This window comes from Benincasa hispida, chromosome 11 (assembly GCF_009727055.1).
Source record: "Benincasa hispida cultivar B227 chromosome 11, ASM972705v1, whole genome shotgun sequence".
Taxonomy (NCBI): domain Eukaryota; kingdom Viridiplantae; phylum Streptophyta; class Magnoliopsida; order Cucurbitales; family Cucurbitaceae; genus Benincasa; species Benincasa hispida.
The window spans coordinates 23688086-23696380 of NC_052359.1; positions in this window are offsets into that span (position 1 = coordinate 23688086).

Here is an 8295-nt window from a genome sequence, read left to right on the forward strand (position 1 = left end):
ATATTGTAGCTGTTATACTTTTCAAAAAAACCCTATCCTTTTGGTCTTTTTATTTTCAAATTTTGTTCACACATATTTACGTTATAGATTCAAAGGTAATAAATTTGAAGAACAATTACGAAGATGGAGGATCGAATCTCTAGCTTTTAAGAAAGTAGGTCATGACAATTATCATAGAACTAAGTTCATTTTGGTGAAAAAAGTTAATTAAAATACTATAACTAAGATAAATATTTTAAAAATATAGAGAAAAAAAATCAACTAAAGTCAAGTTTAGAGAATTAAAAAAAAAATGCACCTAGCTAATTCTATGCTCTTCTTCCTTTACACCCAATTCTTTGGTAGTATGTGTTCTTCTCATTTCTTTTGCTCTCCACTCCACCAGATTTTTTATCTCAGATTCATTCTTGTTTGGCTTTTTGGAATCATATCACTCATGGTTGGAACTGCTTGCAAAAGCCTTGTGAGTAGGAAGTGGAATTAATACGATGGATTTGAAAGCATCAAACCTCTTTTGTTGAGCGTTCCTCTGTTCTATTTGCTTTCAATGCTATACCTATTTTATTTAGTATTTACATTATTTTCAAAGTTAATTTAAAACAACTAGTCTTTATATTTTCAGTATAACAATTGTAATTGAGAATGAGAAAATCAAATTTTCGAAGGTTACTTGTCAATTACTACTGAGCTAAACTCACTTTAACCTTGAAGACATGCCTCTTATTATAAAAAATGATCTTTCATTAGATAATATTCTAATATTAAATAAATAGGTCTATAAAATTATAGTGAGCAAATAAAAACAAATTGTCCATTAGGCTTTTTAGACCATCAAACTTCCTAGCTCATCGTCTCCCATTTTTCACTCTCTCCCCTATCTATCATTTTATCTTCTTCTCTATTTTCCTATAAAAATATATCTCCACTCGTTGCGAATGGTAAAGAAAAAGTGATGCCAAATCGGAATTTTTTGTTTATCCAACAAAAGTTTTTTTAAAACAAAAAATTATATTGATGTGTCTCCTTGTTTAGCTAAATAACAAATTGAAATTACTTTTCACAATTGTTTTGTCGGCTTATCTATCTATTTCACTTTAGGGTCGGAAAATCTCGAGAGACTTTGGTTATATGAAAAAATAAAACTTTTTATTGAATTTTTGCTCTTTAGTTTTTTAATATTTTTTCTTGAACAAAATACTAAAGAAAGATGAGATTAGGGGGTGCACCGAGACATTTCAACTAGGTTGACACCTCCTTAGCATCCTCATCATGCTCCAAAATCAATAACGTTGCATTAAAAAAAATCTACTGGAGGAGGCAATCCAGTAGATTATTTAGAGAGTGTACCTGTTGATGTGTAGACTCTCAAATAAGGCAATTCCAAAAGCTAGAAAAGTATTTACAAGTAAGAAAGAGATGTTCCATCAACTTCGCGCTATCCTTGCAAAAAGCATACCCAATTAGAATTAAGACAAATAGATGGTTTCTTCGTTTGTATCTATCATTTGTTTTGCAAGATACACCATGAGAAGAATTTACATTTCTTTGTAATAAACAATTTCCATATGTTGCCCGGATTAATGCATGGAAGGTTTAGATTAGTCTCATGTAAATGGAATTTTAAAGATTTAACAGAGAAGATTCCATCTGCTGCCAATTTCCAAATAATTTTGTCGTCGATCTAGTTTCTAGATGGTTAGCCCAAGTGACAGATAATGAATCCCAAACTTCAGGTCTACGAAGCTCTAAGTTCCAAATATTATTGTCAGGATCCCAAGCATGATGCACAGTTAGGAGGGGGAGGTTGACAATGCAAAAAACTTCTGGGCAGTTTGATGATTCTAACACAATCATCGTATAAACATCTACGAGATAACACACAATGATTTTTTCCCATTCGGAAGTCTCTTCTTTTTCCAAACATACAATACTCTGTATTTTCCTGTTGTTCGAGCCTGTACTTGTTTGTGTTGATGAGGAATCGTGAGACTCAGACGACCTTCTTGCCAGTTTGATTGCTTCTGCATATGACTTTCTTTGATTCGAAGCTTTTGGAACATTCTGCAATTTGTTTAATATTTGATATGTTTTCTTGCTTTTGTTGCTCCCTTGGTTTGTCTCTGAATGTTAACATATTATGGAAAATCATCCAGCCTTTCCTATCTACTCCTTCAGGAATCATAATACAGCTTTTAACTATTTTTTTTTTTAAAATATTTAATATGCAATTTGTAGGTCAAAATGAAAAATCCTAACTTTTATTCACTATTATCATGCAATTAAATATTTTAAGTGATAATAAAGAGTCGTGTATCAACTTTTAACATTACAAGTTGGATATTTCAAAAAGAAAAAAAACATCCAAATCCGACACTATTAAATTTGACGGGTATGTTTTAAAAAGTGGTTTTTTTAAAATAGAAAAATGTAAATATCTATCGGCGATAGAAATTGATAGAAGTTTATTAATGTCAATAGACTTCTATTAGTATCTATCAGTATTTTCTTTTTGTTATTTTTGTAAAATTTCCTTTTAAATAATATTTGGATATTTATGAATTCCTAAAAGTTAAACATATTAATCACCTACCTAATTGGTAATTAAAGATCAGGATTTAATGTCAATTAAACAAAAGCTTAATACTTCAACTAATAAGTGATTAGTGTGCTAATCTCATATAGTTTTATTGGCTTATCTATACTATGATCTAGGGAGAAACTTTTGATTTCTTCTTTTGTGTTAGCCCATTAGTTGTGAATTTAAATTGCTTGGTTTGTTTGCTACAAAACATTTTTGTTTTGTTTTGTTTTCTTGTTATTTAATTCGTAAATATTATACATTAACATTTTTCTATTTGTAAAACTTTATAAATAATATATATATATTTTTTAATATAACTAATGTTTTATTATATTTTTTGTTAGGCGTTTAATACTACTTTTGTCTTATACCTTTATTTTGGTTCGTTTTGGTTCCTATACTTTGAAAATATTTATTTTGATCATATATTTCTAACTTTAGTTTATTTAGGTCCTTATACTTTTAAAAAGTAACCATTTTGATCTTTTCGTTTTAAATTTAGGAATCAAAATTATCACTTTGTGAAAGTTCAATAACTAAAATTAATCAAAGTTGATATCGTGACGATCAAATATCAAATTATAACATTAGATTTTGGGTTCCATCAATTAAAACCATGAATTAAATTATATTAATTTTAAGCCTACACTTTTGTAAATATAATATACAAATATAAGTTTCACATAAAGTTTTTCCAAATGGAACATAATTGAGGGGGTAAATTGATATATTAATAAAATCCGAGGGTTTAAATTGATTCAATTATTAGTTTATGGTTTAAATTGATGCAACCATAAAGTTGAGGGATACAAATTATTATTTTCTCCAAAACTATAAGATGAAAATAATTATAAATTTTTAAGGAATGGTCTAAATTAATTCAATAATGAAAATTTATAGGTTAAATTGATATATCTATCATTTTCGAATAATAATTGATATAACTCTCAAAATTTTCATAAGTCAATCAATTCAAACCTTTCATTATTATTGCATTTGAAAAAAATCCATGGATTAATTCTCAAATGTGTATACGTTTTCAAATATCGTTTTAATAAAATGGAAGATTATAGTAAATTCATGGACGAGTTAAAAAAAAATTGTATAAGAAGAGACCAAATTGATTCATTTATTAATGTTTATGGATTTAATGAATACAATTATAAGTTTACATGAAATATTTTTCAAATAGAATGTAATGGAAGGTGTAAATTGATATATTTATAGAATCTTAAGAGGAAGTTGCTATAATATAAATTATAAGAGGGGCCTTTTTTTAATATAAAAAAATATTTTAAAATATTTATACTTTATAGCAAAAAGTTTAAACTTTTTTTTAAGTATAAATATATTTTTAGATTTTTCATAAGAATTTTCCTATAACTTATAAGTAATACAAAATATATTAACAACCCATTAGATTATAGAAAAATTCTTATAAATTGAAAAATCTCAAAAGTATTTACATTTTATTAGAAAAAGATCCTAAGATATTACAAAATCATTAGTTTTTTCTATTTGGAAATCGTACAAAAACTATTAGTTATGTATAATTTTGACGAAAAAAAATGTTAATGTAAATTGTTTACGAATTAAAAAAACAAAAGATGTTGCAGTCTGCAGCAAACCTATTGGACCAACAGAAAACCTACAAACATTACGTAAATTGCGCGTCCTCCGTTGACTTATTTAAAATTGTAGCTTTGAGGAGAGAGAATGCGTCTTCTCATAAGACGGATATTTATCTAAATAGTTTTCTAGTGGCACGATTTTACAAATGTTTTATTAAAATTACAATATTCATCTCATAAATCCCGTTTTCTCCTTTTAGTTGATAGTCATTAATATAATTTAATTCACATTAAAATCATTAATTAAAAAGTTATCCCCTACTTTTATGCATTCACGTTGAAATAAATTTTTTTTTTTTTTTTTTAAAAATCACAATCTTATCTATAAAATCTCAAATTCCTCTTAAATTTTGGAAAAAAATTATAACTTCAAATTATATTTATTTGGTTGATTTGAAATCTAAGTTTATTTATTTTTTTTTTTGTAAAGAACTAAATTTAACCTCTCATTTTTCATTTGTATCTCTTCTCTCTCTTTTTTCTAATTTTGTTAATATGCACTCCCTAAGATTTTTGCTTTCATTTTCTTATATAAATTTTGTTGTAGCATTCATGTTTTTTTTTTTTTTTTTTTTTTTTTTTTTTTTGTTAATCTTAACATCTTTTACAATCTTTCTTTTCATTCCCAAAGAAGAATTTACTTGTAGTGTTTCAGATATCTCTTCTACGTCTAGAAAAAATATTACCTCTCTTTTTTTTTTTTTTTTTAAATGTATGTCATCCTTTTCAAATCTTTTTCACTTTTCAATTTCGTAAAATTATGCAGAGTGATTAATGTATTCTTTTATATGCTTTTGTAATTTTTTTTCCTATACATGCAAATTCACCTACTGATCATCAATTATTAAAGAGGGTAGGGAAGAAGACATTCTTTTTTAGGTTCAACATGGTTCAAGCAATTTAGAGGATGACAAAGTGATAGGGAAGAAAGTGGTTGACTATTTTTTATGTTTTTGGAGTTTTTCTCACTTTTAAATTTTTTATATGCACACCAATTAGTTTAAGGTTTATAATAATTTTTACTATTTGCTACATGCTTTTGTACATTTTCTCCATTCATAAAACTTCAAAATAAATTTAAAATAAAAAAGAGATCCATGCAAATCAAGATTTATGATTTTAGAGTTTTGATAGAAAAACTTTGTTCAAATAAATTTTTTTAAAAATTAAAAACTAGGAAGATATAATCAAATCATCTTTTTTTCAACTACGAAAAAAGTATTACAAAATTTTATACAAAAGTAGAAGAAAAATAATATTTTTATTTGAAATTAAAAGAATAATAATATCATCCAAATCAATTACAAAAAATAATATATATAAATGAAATGAAAAAGATACTTTGGTTTATGTTAAATTTTAAATTGGGAGAATAATCAAAACAACCAATCCTAAATAAATAAAAGAGTAGAAAAATATTTTGATTTAAGTTAGTATAGAAAAATATTTTGATTTAAGTTAGTTTAGGAATAAGAGGACAATCAAATTATCAATAAAAATTGATTTTTCTTTTTTTTTTTAAAAAAAAGGTTTAAGAGTCAATTATCACGAAACTAAAAGCTATCCATAATTTTATCTAATTCGTTGACAGTTAGAGATCCAATAAATTTCAACATTAGTTAACATAAAAATTACAATTTTGTAAAAAGAAAATTACCAATTACATTTTCTTAAATTATTTAAACATTTATTTTGTTTAACATATTATAGAGTGTGTGTGGATATAAAGAGTAATTTTATTGTAATTGCTTCATTTGTAATCATTCTCAATTTATATTTGATTTTAAAATCTTGATTTTTATTTTTTTTAATTAATTCTAGATTTATATTTATTTTTCAATCTCCATGTACTTTCTTTTAAAAAAAATTTAATAGGCACATTAATCAATTTAAAATATTTACCCCTTTTATTTGATGGTTATATAAGTATATGGAGTATTTTTATTTTAATTATAAAGATTAAATTATTTGTTACATTCTCTATTTATCTTTTTAAAATCTTTATTATTATTATTATTATTATTAATCATATTTAGATTTATTTTTCAATCTTCACATTAATTTTTATTAATTGTTTTAACCACCACATTAATCCATTCAAAAGATTTAAATTAACAAATTTAAAATATTTGATTTGAAATAAAATCAAATTACTATTTGAAATCTAATCGGCTAAATTAAACCTTCAATTTTCCCTCTGCTATCTCATATTCCTTTTGTTTTTTTAGACTAATTTTAATAATTTTGATTATTTTGCTTTAATTTTTTATAGATTTTTTTTTAATCTCTATGCCTATATTTAGTTTATATATATATATATATATAAAATAGTTAACATCATATGTGTTCTTTTCCAACCTCCAATTTTCTTACTATATGTATCTTTTAGTTTTCAGTTTTTTTCTTTTTGTTTTAAATTAAAGTTTAAAAATAAAAAGATCATCAAATACCCAAATTAAAATATCAAATACAAGTAACCACAATCTTTTATAAAAATAATAATATTTTGATTCGAATTAAATTTCGAAATTAGGAAATTAATAAAATCAACCCAATTAAAAAAAAAAAAAAAGATGGTTGCTAAGATGATTTTCACAATTTTTTTCTTTGAAAAATGAGTACAAAATATTTCAGTTTATATATTCTTTTAAACACGTTAATGTAAATATTCTTTAATAATAAATTTTAAACTTAATTAAAATAATTATTATTTTTCCTAAATTCTTATAACTGTTTTTTCCTGACTTATTTAAATAATAAAACTCTCTTATTCAATTAAAATTGTATTGTTAAAATTCTATAATTAATTTCTCTTTCTAAATTTTACACAACAGGTGCAATTCCCGTGGTATCAAAATAACTTGTATATATTGTAAAAAGAAAAAAAATCTTATACTATATTTATTGCCACTTTCCCATATATTTACAAGTTTATTTAGGAAATTATATATATTTAGGAAATTATATATATTTATATAAGTTAAACGTATAATTATAATAATGAATTGGTATTTATACGTTAGCAAAATTCTAAAAAAGAAACAATTTTCTTAAAAAAATATATTTAAAATTTAACTTAGTTTTTGAAAATATTGATAAAAAGTATATAACTAAACAAAAAATTTAAAGATAGAAGGAGCCGTTTGGACTTAATATTCAAAAACAAATGATTATCAAACTAGAGGTTACTTAATTTGAACTCGTGGTCAAAATAATAATAATAATAATAATAATAATAAACCTCACACAAAAAAAGGAGGCTTAGATTATATACAATGTTAACTGAAAATACTCGACAAATTTTGATTATAGAGGTTTGATACGACATGTTAGATTGGCATGCACATAGAGCACAAAATATGAAAATAATTTGCGTACCGTTTCATTCATGTAATTTTAGAAAGAAATAAATTTAAAATGTTTTTTTTTACTAATTCTTTTACAATTAATATATCATAAATGTTAAAAGTACAAAATTAAATATTTTGAACGTGTGTTTGATAACAGTATATGTATGAATAAGTGAAATGCTAATAGATTTGCATAGAGGACAAAAATTTGGCACTATTAAAATGTCTTGAATATATTACCTGATGCTCTGACTAAATATGAAGGTCTTACTAAATTGTATTCGAATTATGTGTTATTTATGATTTTAGACCTAATGTTTAGATCTGATGTGTTATAAAATAATCCTCTAACCCAATTGACTCCTCTAAAATTTGAATTATCTGATATTTCCCTCTTTGTTAATGAAACTGCTCTCTCCCTTTGCCTTTGGACGTAGCTAACACTCTTTTAGTGAATCACATAAATCTCTGGATCGTTTTTTATTATGTACACTTTCCTCTTTTTCTTTATTTCTCAATTTCATAACACCTACATGAATCCACATCTTATGTTGGAGCTATGCCACACCCACCACAAGGTTGTGGAAGAAGATGGAGCTTCGTCCACTACAAGAAAACTGACATTTAGAGATGAAAAAAATTCGCCTATAAAGAAAAAAATGTTGGGTTGTATATCCTAAAACTCGTGGTTTGTAAATTTAAACATATTTTATTTGAAATAAAAATGTTATTG